This window comes from Barbus barbus (genome assembly GCF_936440315.1).
Source record: "Barbus barbus genome assembly, chromosome: 1".
Taxonomy (NCBI): Eukaryota; Metazoa; Chordata; class Actinopteri; order Cypriniformes; family Cyprinidae; genus Barbus; species Barbus barbus.
In genome coordinates this window covers 6,706,875-6,726,592 of record NC_136729.1, presented here as the reverse complement: position 1 = coordinate 6,726,592, position 19,718 = coordinate 6,706,875, and positions in this window count along the sequence as shown.

Here is a 19,718-nt window from a genome sequence, read left to right as displayed (position 1 = left end):
AGGTTGTACTTTCTTCGCCAGCTGAGGAAGTTCAACCTGCCACAGGACTTACTGAAACAGTTCTACTCTGCCATCATTGAATCCGTCCTCTGCACTTCAATAAATGTCTGGTTCAGCTCAGCTACCAAATCTGACCTCAGAAGACTACGGAGAGTAGTCCGGACTGCTGAGCGAATCATTGGTACAACCCTCCCCAGTCTCCAAGAACTGTACTTATCCAGAGTGAGCAAAAGGGCTGGTAAAATCACTCTGGACCCCTCACATCCAGCACACAACCTCTTTGAACTGTTACCGTCTGGTCGACGCTACAGTGCTCTGAGAACCAGAACGACCGGACACAGGAACAGTTTCTTCCCTCAGGCAATCCATCTCATGAACACTTGACAATAAACTTTAATTTATTTGATGAATTTAAAAAAAGACTGGTTTTGTGGTCCAGGGTAACATACATACATATACATATATATACATATTGTGGCGCGGGGTGGAAGAATCACACGACAAGGAGAGCTCAAATAGATACCCCGGAGGGTGGATTTTATTAGTAGATGAATTGATGGAGGGTGAAGGTCGGTGCTGAGGTGCTCTCGGTGCTCTTGGTGCTCTTCTGTGGCGTGGTGGACCGGCGCGGTGCAGGGTGCAGGCTGGGTCGCTCAAACGCTTGTTTCTGTAAGAGAGAGTCGAGAGAGTGTTCATTAGTGCTTCTTCTTGGAGAGGTTTCCCCCTGTCTCCTGGCCTCACGCGGCTTATCTGGCCGCGGGCTAATGGGGAACAGGTGCGGCCGCTTCAGCCTTGATGAGCGGGTGCAGGTGTTCCTGGTGCGTTTCCAGGGCAACGCTGATGAGAGCTCGGGACGCTCGTCACACTTCCCCCCCCTAAGCGTTGTCCTGGTACTGGCGGAGACAAATGGTGTTAGTAAGGGGGACACTGGGGGTGGGGGGGAAATGACCCCTGACAGACCTGCATAAGCTGACCAGATCCGTGATAGTCCATCCGCATTGGCGTTGGAGGCACCGGCTCGGTGGCGGACTTCAAAGCAGAAGTCCTGGAGCGCGAGGAACCACCGCGTCACTCGGGCGTTGGTATCCTTGGCTTTCGCCATCCACTGGAGCGGCGCGTGGTCCGTGTAGAGCGTGAATCTCCGTCCCAACAGGTAATAGCGCAGCTCCAGGACTGCCCACTTGATAGCCAGTGCCTCTTTTTCTACCGTTGCGTAGTTTCTTTCGGCTGAGGTCAGCTTCCTGCTAATATACAAGACAGGGTGTTCCTCACCATCCTGGACTTGCGAGAGGACGGCTCCCAACCCTGCCTCGGACGCGTCCGTTTGCAGCAGAAAGGGGCAGCCGAAGTCCGGGGCGCGCAGGACCGGTTCCTCCGTCAAGGCCTGTTGAATCCCCCGGAATGCCTTTTCCTCCTCAGGTCCCCACTTGACGCGCTCAGGCTGCCCCTTTCTGGTCAGGTCTGTCAAGGGGGCGGCTAGAGAGGAGAAGTTAGGGATGAAACATCTGTAATAACCTGCCAACCCCAAAAACGCTCGTACCTGGGACTTGGTGTTGGGCCTTGGAGCGGCACGGACAGCTTCCACCTTCTTCTCTTGGGGTCGTATGAGGCCCCGTCCCACTTGAAATCCCAGGTACTTGGCCTCGTAGAGCGCTAGGTGACACTTAGCGGGGTTGGCGGTGAGCCCAGCCCGTCGAAGATCCGTCAGCACCCTCCGCAGACGGTCTAGATGGTCTTCCCAACGCTCCGAGTGGATGACCACATCGTCGATGTAGGCCGCGGCGTACTGCTGGTGCGGCCGCAGGAGGATGTCCATTAATCTCTGGAAGGTGGCTGGAGCCCCGTGCAGGCCGAAAGGAAGGACCCGATATTGCCAGTGTCCGCTAGGGGTGGGAAAGGCGGTTTTTGGTCTGGCGGCGTCCGTCAAGGGCACCTGCCAGTAGCCCTTGGTGAGATCTAATGTGGAGATATATCGGGCCCTCCCGAGACGGTCCAGTAACTCATCCACCCGGGGCATTGGGTAGCCGTCGAATTCTGAGGCTTCGTTGAGGCGACGGAAGTCGTTGCAGAAGCGGAGGGTGCCGTCAGGTTTTGGTACCAATACAATGGGGCTGGACCATGGGCTGTGGGATGGCTCAATCACCCCTAACTTCAGCATGTGCTGGACCTCTTCCTCAATAGCCCGCCGACGAGCCTCAGGGATGCGGTAGGGCCGTTGCTTAATCACGACTCCTGGGGACGTCCGGATGTCGTGTTGTAAGAGGTGGGTGTGTCCTGGCGCCGGGGAGAACACATCTGGGAACTGACCGACCAGGTGCCCAAGCTCAGCCTTCTGAGTGGCCGAGAGTTCTGGGTTGACGTCTACTGGTGCTGGTTCCACGGCGGCGAGGGCTGCGGTTTGTGCTGGGGTGCCGACCCATTTCTTGAGGAGGTTGACATGGTATAGCTGCTCGGGGCTGCGCCTCCCCGGCTGACGCACCTTATACGTCACGGGCCCCACTCGCTCCATCACCGTGTAGGGCCCTTGCCAGGTAGCCAAAAACTTGCAGGCAGACGTAGGCACCAGCACCATAACCCGGTCGCCTGTCTGGAACTCTCGAGGCTGAGTGGGCCGGTCGTAATGCCGCCGTTGGGCCTGCTGGGCTCTGGCCATATGTTCCCGGACTAATGGCATGACCCGGTCGACGCGTTGCCGCATTTCGGTGACGTGTTCGACGAGGGATCGGTGTGGAGTGGGTTGTTGGTGTTCCCAGGCCTCCTTGGCGACGTCCAACAATCCTCGGGGCTGTCTGCCGAAAAGGAGCTCGAACGGGGTAAAGCCGGTGGATGCTTGCGGAACTTCACGTATCCCGAAGAGGACGTAGGGCAACATCAAATCCCAATCTCGTCGGTCCTCGGCGGCCACTCTCTTCAGCATCTGTTTGAGGGTTTGATTAAATCGCTCGACGAGACCATCCGTCTGGGGGTGGTATACGGAAGTCCGCAGCTGCTTTACCCGGAGCAGACGGCATAGGTCAGCCATTAGCCGGGACATGAACGGGGTTCCCTGGTCGGTCAGGATTTCGGCTGGCAGGCCAACCCGGCTGAAGAAGAGGAAGAGTTCCTGCGCGATGTTCTTCGCCGTGGCCTTCCTCAGGGGAACAGCTTCCGGGTAGCGGGTGGCATAGTCAACGATCACCAGAATGTGCTCGTGGCCCCGGGCCGATTTGGGTAACGGCCCCACCAGATCCATCCCGATGCGCTCGAAGGGCACCTCTATGATGGGTAGAGGTATGAGCGGTGAGGGGGGAGGCTTTGTGGGAGACGTCTTCTGACAGACGGCACACGCTTGGCAGAAGCGTTTGACTTCGGCCTCCAGGCCAGGCCAGTTGAAGCGGTCCCGTATCCGTTGCGCGGTGTTCTGGGCCCCCAGATGGCCCGCTGTGGGGTGGGCGTGGGCTAGCTGGAGGACAGCTTCCGTCTTGGAGTGTGGCACCACGAGAAGTTTCTTCTTCTCCCCCCTCCGCTCGGCGACACAATAGAGCAGCCCGTTCTCCACAATAAAGTGGGGGAGAGGATGCGGCTTTGGCTGGCGGTCTTTCCCCTCCAGCACGCGGACCTGATCCCAACAATGTTTAAGCCGCTCATCCTCCCGTTGGGCCTGTCCGAACGAGCCCCCGCCCACGACCTGCTGGTACACATCAAAAAACAGGTTAGAATTTTGGGAGGGGGACTCACCTTCTCTCCCACTGTCGGTTGCGAGGAGAACGGGGCGGCGATGAGGTCCAGATCGCCGTCCGCGGCGACCCCTTTTTTGGCTGACAGGCCGTGCAGTGGCTGCCAAGAGGGCATCCAGCCCCGGCCAGTCTCGTCCCAAGAGCACGTCAACGGGCAGTCGCCGCACTATGCCCACTTCGACGGGCCAGGAACCTGGGCTGGCAGAGATGGTTACACGGCGAGTGGGTACCTCCCGTGTGTCCCCATGAACACACGCAATCGGGAGCCAGGTTTTCATCTCGTTGCGGGGGGGCAATATTTTGGCGTGGACGAGACTGACCGCGCTGCCAGAGTCAAGCAGTGCTTTGTGCGGCCGGCCATTTATCTTGATTTGTGCTTCTGGAGCCCCGCATGGAAGTTCCTGGTGCATTGCACAGCCTGCCAACCACGGTTGAGCCTTAGGGGAAGAAGGTGCCGTGGGCATGGATTCGTCGGGTGGTTCTGGGGCCGCCGCTCTGCCCATTGGTCGCGAGGCGCCCTCCGGCGCGCGCTGCTCCTGGACCACCCTCCGGGAAAAAGGCAGCACTCGCTCCCCGCCGTCGCGGCGTTGGGCCGCCTCTGCCAGCTCGATCGCCTCCACAAGCTCCGATGTGGTGGTGGGGTTCCGCATTCCTACCGCCTGACGGAACGCTCGGGGTAAGGCGCGCAGGAGGCGATCGATGATGACGCGCTCCGCTACCTGAGCCGCCGTTGGGGCTCCCTCCATGAGCCAGTGGTGGGCGAGACGCGTGAGTTCGGCCGCTTGGGTCCGAGCCGATCGTCTGGGCTGGTAGACCCAATCATGAAATTGCTGCGCGGCGCACACCGGGGATAATCCCACGCGAGCCAGGATCTCCCGCTTGACTTCCTCGTAGTCAGCGGCGCGCTCGACGGGGAGACTGAAGAACGCGCGCTGGGCTTCTCCAGTGAGAAGAGGTGCCAACGCGCTCGCCCACTCCTCTGGATCCCACCGTTCAGACCTGGCCGTGGTTTCGAACAAATGGAGGAAGGCCTCCACGTCATCCTGCGCTGTCATTTTGGGAATGAGTTGCGTGGCTTGTCTCCGTGGCTCAGGCAGCGGGATACGCTGGCGGGCGGCCGAGCGAAGATCGGCGAGCTCCTGGTCAACCTGGCCCTGCCGGCCGGCAAGATGTTCTACGATTTGCTGTTGGCGCAGGCTGACCTCAGTGAGCTGCCGAAGTAGCTCCTCCATGCTTGGGGGAGGAGTGGCTGCCTAGCAAACAGAAATAGAGAAAAGAAAAAGGATGAGTGCTGAGATCACTTGCCGGTGCGAAACTTCCACTTCTATGCCAGCATTCTCCACCAGTGTGGCGCGGGGTGGAAGAATCACACGACAAGGAGAGCTCAAATAGATACCCCGGAGGGTGGATTTTATTAGTAGATGAATTGATGGAGGGTGAAGGTCGGTGCTGAGGTGCTCTCGGTGCTCTTGGTGCTCTTCTGTGGCGTGGTGGACCGGCGCGGTGCAGGGTGCAGGCTGGGTCGCTCAAACGCTTGTTTCTGTAAGAGAGAGTCGAGAGAGTGTTCATTAGTGCTTCTTCTTGGAGAGGTTTCCCCCTGTCTCCTGGCCTCACGCGGCTTATCTGGCCGCGGGCTAATGGGGAACAGGTGCGGCCGCTTCAGCCTTGATGAGCGGGTGCAGGTGTTCCTGGTGCGTTTCCAGGGCAACGCTGATGAGAGCTCGGGACGCTCGTCACAATATATATATATATATATATATATATATATATATATATATATATATATATATATACATATACATACATATATATATATATATATATATATATATATATATATATATATATATATATATATATATATGTGTGTGTGTGTGTGTGTGTGTGTGTGTGTGTGTGTGTTTTTGAACATTGTGCTGCATTTATTTGATTAAAAATACAGTAAAAACTGTCAAATTGGAAAATATTGTTACAATTTCAAATAACTGTTTTCTATTTGAATAGATATTAAAATGTAATTTATTCCTGTGAGTCAAAGCTGAATTTTCAGCATCATTACTCTAGTCTTCAGTGTCACATGATCCTTCAGAAATCATGCTAATATGCTGATTTGCTGCTCAAGAAACATTTACAAACTATTCACTTGAAATAAAAAAATTTGAAAAAACTGAAAACAAAAAACTTACTGACCACCAAACATGTGAACAGTACTTTACATAAAAAGCAGTGAGAAACAGAGTTTTAGATGATTCACAAAAAACATGACAGTGACTCAATTAAACAAAAGTTTTTAAGATCTGCTGGTTTTGAAAAGAAAACAGTAAACACATCACAATTGAATAACGAGGCGCATCTCTTCATCTCACAAATGTGTATTATCCATGATAACATCAGTCTGAAACAGACAAAAGCCGGCGAGATGTGCAGTGACATGAGCGGCGTGACTCGATGGGAGGTCTAGAAACAGGACAAGACTGACAGAGGAACATAGACGAGCAGTCGGGCCGTGACAAACCCCTTCCATGCTGTTATTAATCGAGGACGAGAGCATAATTGAGTCCTGCAGAGAATATGACAGGGACAGAGGCACTTACTGGCTTGTGTAATTTCATTGGGTCCTCTCATCTTCTGTATTGCATGTCTAGTTGGTCTCAGGCATGTAAAACATCGTTAAAATTACTTGAATCATTATATAAAAGGGCCATAAACATTCATGATAAAAAGCCTCGCCAGTACCATCATTGTAAAATACAAAGTAAATACAACATATTGAGTTTTGAAAACCTCATTAAATATAATCAAATTTCTGCTCTATTTAAAATTATCCATAACATCGCTGCTCCCCCTTTGAGAAAATTTGTCACACTAAATTCTGAGAAAATTTCTAGAGCCACACGGTCGACAGTCAGAGGAGAGTGCAGTGTTCCCAGACGTAGAACCACATATGGCCAACAAGCGTTCTCTTATAAAGCAGTGAGCCTTTGGAATACTCTTCCAAACAAAATTATTTCATGTACAAACTATAGTACTTTTACACGCCTGACCAAACAGTGGTTATTATTAAAGCAAACCTGTACACACTGAATGACTGTGATATGAATGGTGTAAATTGTGAGTGAATGAGTGATAGATTCCTGAAGTGGAGAGTATTTTTATGATGTGAGTGAAGTAATGCTTCCATGTATTATGTTGTATATATTTTATGAATTTGTGTAAGTATAATATCAATCTGTCCAGGGACTGCGGGTGGAAATTAGCATTTTTTGCTATAACCTGGCACATGACATCTCTTCTTTTTTCGACTAATGTTTTTTGTGCATTGTCCCTGATCAAATAAATAAATTCAATTCAATTCAATTGGGATTTTTGAGTAGCTCATGTGGATTTCCTGTCAATGAAGATGTAGTTGAAGCATGAATCCCCTGATTTGGTGTTTGATCTGAAGGTTTAGGTGTAATGAATCAGAACAACACATTGAGAACACACTTCAGAGATGTTCTAGCAGCTTCTATCTCTGAGGAACAGCTTCTGAACAATGTAGTCATGCAGAGAAACAGCTGATGAGCAGATGTGGCTAACAAGGAAGTCTTAAAGGAATAGTTCACCCAAAAAATGAAAATGACGCGATTATTTACTCTCTTTTTAGTCTTTCGTGAAACAGCAAATGAGATGTGAACTTTTTTTTCCTGAGCGTGAACTTTTTTCTGGGGGTTGGGTGGGTGGACATATACACAGAGTTAATTGGCAAACCAAAAAAAAAGGACATTATTTGAAAATGATTTTCCCTGAAACTAACTAGTAACATATTGTATCTGCCATTGCCAATAGCCCGTGACAGGCTCAGACTACAGATTATGGTGGGCTATTTGAAACAGCAATACCAAGAAAGATTACTCTCTACAACAGGGCCATGCACAGACATTTTGAGGGGCGGTGGCCCAAACCAAAAAAGGGGGCACTAAGGGGGTGGGTGCTTGTCAACAAATTATCCAGTTGTTACAAATATACACTACTAGTCAAAAGTTTTTGAAGATGTTTAATATTTTTTAAAGAAGCCTCTTCTGCTCACCAAGCCAGAATTTATTTGATCCAAAGTCCAGCAAAAACAGTAAAATTTTGAAATATTTTTACTATTTCAAATAACTGATTTCTATTTAAATATATTTTAAAATGCATTTTATTCCTGTGATCAAAGCTAAATTTTCAGCATCATTACTCTTCAGTGTCACATAATCCTTCAGAAATCAGTCTAATATTCGGATTTCCTGCTCAAGAAACATTTATTATTATTATTATCAATATTTAAAACACTTGAGTAGGTTTTTGTTTTTCGGGATTATTTGATGAATACAAATATACAAAGATAAGCATTTATACACTATAAACATTCAAAAGCTATATAGGTATATTAAGAAATTATAGAAAGTGATGATAAAGACTTTAGAATTTATAATGTTACAAAAGATTTCTATTTCAGATAAATGCTGTTCTTCTGGAAACATGTTTCTTCATCAAATAAACATGATAACAATTTTACTCAGCTGTTTTCAACATAATACTAATAATAAATGTTTTTGAGCAGCAAATAAGAATATTAGAATGATTTCTGAAGGATCGTGTGACTGGAGTAATGATGCTAAACATTCAGTTGAAATCACAGGAATAAATTACATTTTAACGTATATTCAAATAGAATATTAATAGCAAGAATTACAGTGTGACAAACTGCTGATTATTCTATACGATGATAAACCTGCTGGAGCTTTGAATTCATGTTTGCGATGTTGAACTGCCTTTAGCACTTTTCTCTCTCTTTCTCTTTATCCTTTTTTTCTACAAAGTGTGCCAACAACAGCAAATTTGGTGTTATTTAGATCTGATCGGGTACTGCTTTTTTCCCCCCATGAATATATGATTGACCTGAAGAATGAAAGCTATACCATACACTTGGAAAATTATGAGCTATATCACCGCTTATTGACACTAGGGGTGTGACAATATACTTAGCTCACGAGATGAGACAAAATACAGATACTTGTTTTAATACGTTAGGAAATTGAACAGATAGACCAAAGTGAAAAACAGACTTTAATATGACTGTATACTTTAATATGACAATGGCCTGGTGATGTTTCATGTGATTCAACGACGTTTAAATCCATTTAATTTTAATATTTGGCCACATGCAAAGTCAGAAACATTTATTTTGAAATTGCAATCACATTTAAATGGTAGAAACATTTTTGTCAATTCACCTGCTGTTACGGATCTGCCTATCTTTCACCAGTCACGTCACCCACGCACCTGTTTCCACCTGTCACTAATTACGCACACCTGCTCCTCATCATGTCCCTCGTTACCTCCTCCTATAAAGACACACACCGCCAAACACTCGACGTCCGGTCTCGTTTATCGCTAGAGGACTGCTAATGCTTCCCTAAGCTTTAGTGTTCGTTGCTACAGATATACTAACCTGCTTCGTTACTTACCTGCGTTCTGTACCCTCAGGATCCTGTTCCAGAATTCCCGAGATTCAGCTCCTAGCCGACGGTGAGTGTGCTCGCTCTCCCTCGCTCCGTGTGTGTGACGGCGCCTGCAAAAGGACAAGACGCAAGTTTAGAACCCTTCTTCTTTATCAAGATCCCCACTGCTCGTGCTCACCTGCAATCTCATCTGCTCCATATTGGTTATCAATAAACATTACCTGTGCCGTTCATCTGCCTCTGTCATCATCTGTAACAGAAGACCGGACCTACACCGAAATATGGACTGCAGCTACCAATCTCCCGAGGATGAACTGCTCCAGTTGTCTCAGGACGGCCTCCCCATAGAGGATTATGTAGAGGATTTCCTCTGGCTCTCGCAGTACATATCGTGGACGGATGGGACATTTTAAGACCATCTTTTGGGGTGGTCTAGATAACTACCTGTTTCTCCGAGCGCTACCTGCCAATACCCCGGGCTCCCTGCAACAATACCTGGACTATGTACTACACCTCGCCGGATCATCTTTTACTGTGGAGAAGGTTCCTGCAGTCCAACCACCGCCCGCGGCGAAGAAGGTTCTGCCGCCCGCGACACGCGAAACCACGCTTCCTGAGTGCCCCGGAGAATTCGTGCTTCCCGAACCCCGAGAATCCAGTTCCCAGACCACGGCCAGGAGTGCCGATCCCGAGCCCCGAGAGCCTAGTTCTCAAGCCACGGATAGGAGTGCCGATCCCGATCCCCGAGAATCCAGTTCTCAGACCACGGCTAGGAGTGCCGATCCCGAATCCAGTTCCCAGACCACGGCCAGGAGTGCCGACCCCGAATTCCGAGAATCCAGTTCCCAGACTACGGCCAGGAGTGCCGATCCCGAACCCCGAGAATCCAGTTCTCAAGCCACGGCCAGGAGTGCCGATCCCAAATCCCGAGAATCCAGTTCTCAAGCCACGGCCAGGAGTGGCGATCCCGTACCCCGAGAATCCAGTTCTCAGACCACGGCCAGGAGAGCCGATCCTGAACCCCAAGAATTCAGCTCTCAAGCCACGGCCAGGAGTGCCGATCCAGTTCCCAGACCACGGCCAGGAGTGCCGATCCCGAATTCCGAGAATCCAGTTCCCAGACTACGGCCAGGAGTGCCGATCCCGAACCCCGAGAATCCAGTTGTCAAGTCACGGCCAGGAGTGCCGATCACGAATCCCGAGAATCCAGTTCTCGAGCCACGGCCAGGAGTGCCGATCCCGAATCCAGTTCCCAGACCGCGGCCAGGAGTGCTGATCCCCAATTCCGAGAATCCAGCTCTCCAGAGCCCCTGCTGGTCCCGTCCTACTCTTCTGCGTCTCCGCTGGTTCCGCCCAGCTCTCCCTCGTCTCCGCTGGTTCAGTCCAGCTCCGCGCCTCCCGTGCGCCCTGAAATGTCCGCGCTGCAAGAGTGCCCTCCTGCGTCTCCGCTGGTCCCGTCCAGCTCTCCTTCGTCTCCGCTGGTTCAGTCCAGCTCCGCGCCTCCCGTGCACCCCCAAGAGTCCGCGCTGCAAGAGCGCCCCCAAGAGTCCGCTCCTCCAGAGCTTCCCACAGAGCCCGCTCCTCCCGAGCGTCCTCAAGTGCCCGCTCCTCCAGAGCGCCCTCCAGTGACCGCTCCACCTGAGCGTCTCCATAAGCCCGCTCCTCCAGAGCACCCCACATAGCCCGCATCTCCAGTTTGGCCCCCTATTGGGAACATTCCTAAAACAATTTTTTTTGGGGGGGGGGCTATATACCCCGGGCTCCTCGATCCGCCATGGCTCCCCGAATCTCCCGCTCCACCACGGCTCTCCGATTCCCTTATCCGCCATTGCCTCCCAAGACTCCTGGTCCGCCATGGCCTGTCAAATCTCCCGACCCGCCACGACTTCCCGAGTCACCAGACCCGCCAGGGCTCCCCGAGTCTCTCGATCCACCATGTCCTCCAGTCCCACCATGGCTCCCTGAGTCTCCTGTCCCGCCTTGGCTCCCTGAGTCTTCTGATCCACCATGGCCTCCCAAGACTCCTGGTCCGCCATGGCCTGTCGAATCTGCTGTTCCGCCATGGCTCCCCGAATGCCTGGTTCCGCCCTGGAGGCTTCCCTTGTGTCCCTGCCCTACACCGACCTCCAGGGCGCCCACCCCTGGAGGTAGTGTTACGGATCTGCCTATCTTTCACCAGTCACGTCACCCATGCACCTGTTTCCACCTGTCACTAATTACGCACACCTGCTCCTCATGTCCCTCGTTACCTCCTCCTATAAAGACACACACCGCCAAACACTCGACGTCCGATCTCGTTTATCGCTAGAGGACTGCTAATGCTTCCCTAAGCTTTAGTGTTTGTTGCTACAGATATACTAACCTGCTTCGTTGCTTACCTGCGTTCTGTACCCTCAGGATCCTGTTCCAGAATTCCCGAGATTCAGCTCCTAGCCGGCGGTGTGTGTGCTCGCTCTCCCTCGCTCCGTGTGTGTGTGACGGCGCTGCAAAAGGACAAGACGCAAGTTTAGAACCCTTCTTCCCTATCAAGATCCCCACTGCTCGTGCTCATCTGCTCCATATTGGTTATCAATAAACATTACCTGTGCCGTTCATCTGCCTCTGTCCTCATCTGTAACACCTGCCATGGCATGCATGACAATTTTGGATGATGATTCAAAGTTCTGTTGAATATTACAATAACAGTGTGTGATGAATAGACCAGAATTTAAGATGGATTTTGTCTTTTTGAAGCTTTGCTTTGTTTACAATTCATTTTGTGTGTTTAAAGGGATAGTTAACCCAAAAATTTAAATTGTCATTACTCACCTTCATGTTGTTCACATGGATTATTTTACCAATCTCCTTGGAGGGTCTCAGAGCTCTCAGAATGCATCAAAAATATCTTAAATTGTGTTTGGAACAACATGAGGGTGAGTAATGACAGAATTTTCATTTTTGGGTGAATTAACCCTTTAACATCTCATTCTGTGTTTCTCAGATGTTAAAAAAATAATACCGGGTTGGAATGGCATGAAGTTCAGTAAATGATGTCCTTTACTTAATTAAATGGGAACACTTTACAATAAGGTCCATAGCACTAGTTAATGCATTAACTAACAATGAGCAATACATATGTTACAGTATCTTTGTTAACATTAATTATTAATAAAAATACAACCATTCATTGTTAGTTCATGTCAGCTCAGGCCCATTAAATAATATTAACAGATACAAGTTTTGATTTTAATAATGTATTAGTAAAATTTTAAATGCTTCAGAAGTATTTTTATTGTTAATTCAAGTTAACTAATGTGGTTGAATGATCTTAACAAATGAAAGTTTTGTAAAATGTTACCAATTAAACCCTCAAGAAATCTTTTCATGATTAAGCACAATAATAAAAAAAGAAATCAAGAATTATTAAATCTATGTCAAACCTGTAGCCAGAATGATGACAGCAAAGACATTTAAAAGAACATGTCTTCTGTAATAAGCGATGTCTCCACTAGAGATTCCCACTGTTCACGTTCAAGTTTATTTGTATAGCGCTTTTTACGATACAAATCTTTGCAAAGCAGCTCTACTGGAAATGAAGTTTCCACAATATATTTATATATTGCAGAAACTTAATATATTTAACTTATGGCAAAATTTGGTAATTCTGTATGTTGTCTGAGCATTGGCATCCTCTGAGGTCCTCTGAGGGGTTGGCATTATCTTTTCTCAGGTGTTCGGTCATCTCAGATCATTTAAGGGTTGGATACACACTGAAGCTTCTGTAATTCCTAGTTACCACGGGATGTTAATGTTTACTGGTGATAATTGAGATGACTCCCCATTTAAATGAACAAAGTGGTAGCGATCGGACAGGTAGGATCTAAACCATCTTAAAGCCTGCCCTTGAATACCAGTATTGTTTTGTAATCGATCTATGAGTATGTCATGGTCTATAGTGTCGAACGCAGCACTAAGATCCAGTAATACTAGCAATGAGATGCAGCCTTGATCTGATGCAAGAAGCAAGTCATTTGTAATTTTAACAAGTGCAGTTTCTGTACTATGGTGAGGCCAGAAACCTGACTGAAATTCTTCATAGAGATCATTTTTTTGCAAGGAGCACAATTGAGCAGACACAACTTTTTCTAAAATTTTAGACATAAACGGAAGATTTGAAATGGGTCTGTAATTTGCCAGTTCATTAGAATCTAGTTGTGGTTTCTTAATAAGAGGCTTAATAACCACCAGCTTGAATGGTTTTGGGACGTGACGTAGTTTAGTGGGTATAAGATCTAATAAACACCTTGTTGGTTTAGATGCACTGATAAGTTTATTTAGCTCTTCCTGTCCTATAGTTGTAAAGCACTGCAGTTTTTCTTTGGGTGCGATGAATGAAGCTGAAATATTAGACGCAGTAGAATCTACATTTGATATTGTATTTCTGATGTTATCTATTTTATCAGTAAAGAAATTCATAAAGTCATTACTATTAAACTGTGAGGGAATATTTAGATCGCGTGGTGTGTGTTTATTTGTTAATTTAGCCACTGTCCTAAATAAGAACCTTGGATTGTTTTGGTTATTATCTATGAGTTTGCGGATATGCTCTACCCTGGCAGCTTTTAGAGCCTGTCTATAGCTGGACATACTGTTTTTCCACGCAATTCTAAAAACTTCCAAGTTTGTTTTTCTCCATTTGCGCTCAAGATTACGAGTTTCTTTCTTGAGAGAATGGGTATAACTGTTGTACCATGGCGCAGTACGTTTTTCTCTAACCTTTTTCAATTTGAGGGGGGCAACAGCTTCTAATGTATTAGAGAAGATAGTGCCCATGTTGCTAGTTATTTCTTCTAGTTCATGTGTATTTATGGGTACACAGAGCAGTTGAGATAAATCAGGCAGGTTATTTGTGAATCTGTCTTTGGTGGTTGGAACAATAGTTCTGCCCAGACGATAACGCAGAGCCATATAATTAATATCAGTAATACGCAGCATGCACGATACAAGGAAATGATCAGTAACATCATCACTTTGAGGTACGATATCTATATCGGTAAGATCAATTCCATTCGATATAATTAAATCTAGCGTATGATTAAGACGATGAGTGGGCCTGGTGACGTTTTGCTTGACTCCAAAAGAGTTTATTAGGTCAGTAAACGCAAGTCCTAACGCATCATTTGTATTATCAACGTGAATGTTAAAATCTCCGACAATTAGCACTTTATCAACATTAACCAATAGATCTGAGAGGAAATCTGCAAATTCTTTTAGGAAATCTGTATATGGCCCTGGCGGTCTATACACAGTAGCCAGAGCAAGAGATAGGAGAGATTTCTTTTGCATATCTAACAGTGTAACATTAAGCAGAAGTATTTCGAATGATCCTGTTTTCTGAGTAACATTGAGAATATCACTATATTGTTGCCACACCTCCACCACGACCAGTCTGACGGGGCTCATGTTTATAACAGTAGCTTGGTGGAGTAGACTCATTTAGACCAAAATATTCATTTGGTTTCAGCCAGGTTTCAGTCAATCAGAGTACATCAAAATTATTATCTGTGATAATTTCATTTACAATCACTGCTTTGGGTCCGATTGATCTAATGTTTAGAAGCCCAAGCTTTAAAAATTGTTTTTGTTCATTTATTTTGCGTTTTTCTGGTTTAATCACGATCAGATTTTTTCGAGATCCTGCATTAAATTTATATTTTGACCTCGCTATTCGGGGAACAGACACAGTCTGTATAGATTGGACGACGCAAGTACTTCTATCTTTTAAGTGGGTAGAACAAAAGCCATCATAGCAGTTACTTGAGAATTGGCTTAATAGTCAGATGGAGCGTAGCGTCCTGGAGATGTTGTCCGACAGGTGTTCCGCTAGATCTGCGGCTGAACTCAAACCAAAACAAAGATGATGGAGATGTTTCACTCCACCCTCTCCGGAGCATCCACATCATTCATCTGAAGAGTTTGAGCAGTGTAAGGAGCCATGGGCAGATTTGTGCAGGAGCACCCACCACGGTCTGCAAACAGAGGAGCTGTCGAGTTAATTGAGGAAAAAGTTGCTCATGAAACTACTGCATAATACGTGAAAAAAAGCCTGTGCTGAAATGTCAGATTAAGATCTTCATGAGCTCATGGCTATGTGCTGAAAACCATATATTCTGGAAAGGTTTGTTGGCTGCTACGATGGTATCAACGTTTTCCTGGCTGAAAAAGGTTTACTGTACCTGAACTTCAGGATGAGATCTAAGATTTTTTGACAAGCTATTTATTGATCTTTTCTAGAAATGATGCTGCCTCCACTTTTTTGCACACTGCAAAAAAATAATTTTTTACAGAAAGGACAAAAATATTATTGTAAAACCTGTTAAGCAGTAAACTGTATGTAAATGGTAAGTACAGTTTAACATTGCATAATATTGTTCTGTAAAATACGGTCAAATTTATGGGGATTTTCTGGTGCATCTTCAGGGTGCATTGAAAAGACAAAAATTGGAGAAATCAAAGAATCAAAATACGAACCTAAAAGAATGCATATGAAAAATATAAAAGTATTTTTATCTTAATGTTACATATTTGAATGATCTATTTTAAATAAGGGTTAAAAGGTTATTGGTTTGTTTGATGGCCTCTTTCTCGGTGTGTCATGATTGGTCGATATACTGATTTGTTCTAATTCTCTGGTTGATTGTGAGTTTTAATCTTGTCTTGTTTGCATTTAAAATCATTTTCACTATTTGCTATTTTTTTTTTTTAACTGATGAAAGCCTGTGTGCTGTAATGAAGTTGCATTGTGTTTATAAGAAACAAATCCATCATTAGGACATTTGAACTTAAACCTTCACTTCTGGCCAAAATATGAGTCCATAATCCATAGTAAAGTTTCCTCCAGTAAAATGTCCATCCCCTGTTGCCCTCTCACATCAAAATCCACAAACATGTTTGTTTAGAACTATTTTGGAGGCTTTTTCTGTGCATACCAAATGGCACTGGCGGAAGCGTTATGGACATATATTTCAGCTGGAAGCAATGGTTTGAAGATAGAAACATCTTAATGATGGATTTTTTTCTTACAAACATGCAGCTTTTTGCTTCAAAAGATGTCAATTGATGGACTGGAGTGGTGTGGATTATTGTGATGTTTTTATCAGCTGTTTTAACTCTCATTCTGACGGCACCCATTCACTGCAGTGTGAATGGTTTTCTATTGTACCACCTGTATTATCATAGTGGCTATCAGTATATTTTTTGCTAAACGCAGGCTTTTAGTTTTCAAGTAATTTGGTTTAGTACCACTTAATGAAATATACAATTAAAAGCTGTTAAATAGAAAGGCATCGATATGCCATCCTAGAAACACCATACATTTAACAGGATAGTTGTACTCTGTCTTCCATAAAAACCAACGTGAAGCATTCTATTTCAACCCATTGACTTTTATAATGTGACATATTTCAGAGTAAAGATATTTGTAACAAGAAAAAATATGAATCTATACTTGATTGGATCATAAAGTGTGGCCATTACACACCAAAATGGAGTTAGAGTTGGTGGAGTTTGTGACGTCAGCTGAAAAAGAAAATTGTTAAGATGAAGGGCAGGAAAGTGTATTAATAAAGTAAACAATTTAATTTGATTGGATATTGACTGTAATAGGTGTAAGGATAAGAAGACTCACCGTAAAACAATCTGACTCAAGCATACAGAGGATTACAGACGAGCGCTTGAATGCAGCGGTGACCTTCTCCTCACGTCCTTCACAAACACACCAGTGCCATTACACTGACAGCGGCAGATTTACGGATGAGAACAGTAGGCCGTATGGCCGTCCGTCATGCATACACTCACGGATCCTCTGAACGTAATTTATTCACAATGCTACAGCCGACAAACAGAATCAGCAAAATGCAAACAACGACTGAAGAATGAGCCAGAGAACTTCACAAGGTTGTGACGTGATCGTGATGCTGAGACCTTTGAGCAAAACTGAGAGTCAAAACATCATGTAGGAAACTCATATTGTTATCTACAGTATCATAAAACATAAAAAACACCAAAGTAGTTTTTCCATTCACTTTTTCAATAGATAGAATAGAAATTTTTCAATAAAGAGTTTTAAACCATTCCACAAACCAGCTATGAAACATTTGAAGCAAAATAAAAATCTGAAAATGACAAGATCTTAAATGTGTTATTGAATCAGAAATCTTAGTATAATGCAAAATACTGATTAAGCAAAAGCTCATTTAACAGATGCACACACACAAAATCCTCATAATACAGGATATAAATTTATTATTATTATTACATTTTTTTGTATGAACAGTCTGAAATGTTCAAATTAGCACCATCAAAAGTGGCAGTTTAAGTACCGATCATGTGTGAAACTACTGACATACAGTACTGGAATACAGAAGCGATATTCACTGTACCTGGAACATGAAGCTGTTGCACCAAATAGTTCTGACAGAAGCAGGTAGATACAATATGTATTAAATAATCCTAACAAACATTAAAAAACACGTTTCATTTAAATACATACAAAAGTACAAGAACAAAACGTGGAGAAACTGCTGAATTTCACAGTAGTGAAATTGGTCTAGCACCTGTTGTGACCTTGTGCAACCTGGAAGATGAGAGCCAAGGTCTCGAACACACACACATATATGCTCTGTTCCAAAACCTAGTGAGCATTTGAAGGCATCAACGGTGTGTTAATATCTATATATCTATATCTATGTCAATAAGTACGCTATGCATTTCACGCTTTACTGAAGTAACATAAAACTCAATCAGCTAGCTTTGAAGTGCATGCCAATTTGGTCACTAGTGAGGTTTCATGTCAGTTAGGATGCTCCCTATGTAGCGCAGTAGGTTTTGAAACAGTCTCTCACGCACACATATGCAGTGTCACCCTCGGCCAGGGGGCTTTTATGAAATACAAACCTAAGATTTCACATTTTCTCACCACATCCTGACTGTAATGTACCTTGCAAACTCCTATAAACTGTATTCAGATCTTAATTATGAGATTTGTAATGTTTGTGCTAAAATTCTGTCAAATGAAATCGCACAATGTGAGAACTACATTTAAATGAAGGCATTATTGTCTCATACCGATGAGAAATTAATCAGATATACAAGCACAAAGACTCAAGAGTAGCTCTTAGTGTGTTTGAGTGCATTAACTATGGCACTGCAGCACCATCTGACTAATAAATGATTCTGGCATTAGACACATAAACGGCCTGTAACCTGATTTCACTGCACCTTAAAGGAACAGCGCACCCTTATTTATCCTCATGTCCTTCAAAACCTGTATTACTTTCTTTATTCTGAGGAATAAAAGAGAAGCTTTTGAGAATGTTAATGCAACTTTTTTCTATAAAGTGAAAAGCATAGTTAGTTAAGGATATCAGGCTCCAAAAAAGACCAAAAGCACCATAAAAGTGTCTTAACGTTAGTTTATATCACACTATATTTCAAAGGAGATACCTCAGTGCAAAAGTCAACATTATTGAAAGATTCTAGTGTTCAAAAGAAACGATCAGCATACTGGTTCAGAATGACATGAGGGTGAGTAAATAATGAGACGTGAACTAATGATGCATCAAAGGCAACAGTCATTTGACGATGCAGTGGAGATCATGTACCTTGCTCTGTTAAAATATATGAAACAACACAATTTTCTAAAACACAGAGATTGTGGTAAATAATATAATCACGTGAGAAACCAAGGTAAGAAATTATAATGAGTCACTAATTAGCTTCAGTTTGATATAAAATACATAAACCTTAAAGAGGAAATCTATTCAAATAGGTCACCAATAATCAGCTTGGCTGTTTGACTGCATCGAGATGGCTCTTGATGAATTAAATAACACAAGCTACTTCAGCTCTTTTCCAAAACCTAGTGAGCTGCCTACATAGGCAGTAGTTTAAGGCTCTCAGTGTGAAAGCTGTTCAAAAATGTAGGCAGCATGATTATGCCGCCTTGTAAGATAACTTCTTTTGCTGAAGATGCAGAGAATGAGAACTTGAGAACTACCATAAGGCACTGCATAATGTATTATTGCCTGCATGCATGCAATAATACATTATGTTATTATTGCATGCATGCAAAAGTAGATTATATTATTATTGCATGCATGAAAAAAATTGATTAAGATATTATTTTATGCATGCAAGAATAGATTATGATAGATAATGCATTGCATAATCTATTTCTCTGATTATGCAATTACAGATTACTGAATCATGCATACTGCATAATGCATACTGATTAAATGAACACCATGGATGCAATGTAAGTCGCTTTGGATAAAAGCATCTGCCAAATGCATAAATATAAATGCACTGCGACAAGCTCAGAAAATATCTAAATTGGTGGATGAAACATAAAACTTGATTATATACTGTATAAAATTGATTCAACACCTAAAAGCATTTACAAAAATAGTTCAGTATAATAAAAAGTACTATGTTATCCAATATTGGTGTGTTCCTAGAGTATTGCATTGTTAGCTTAGCA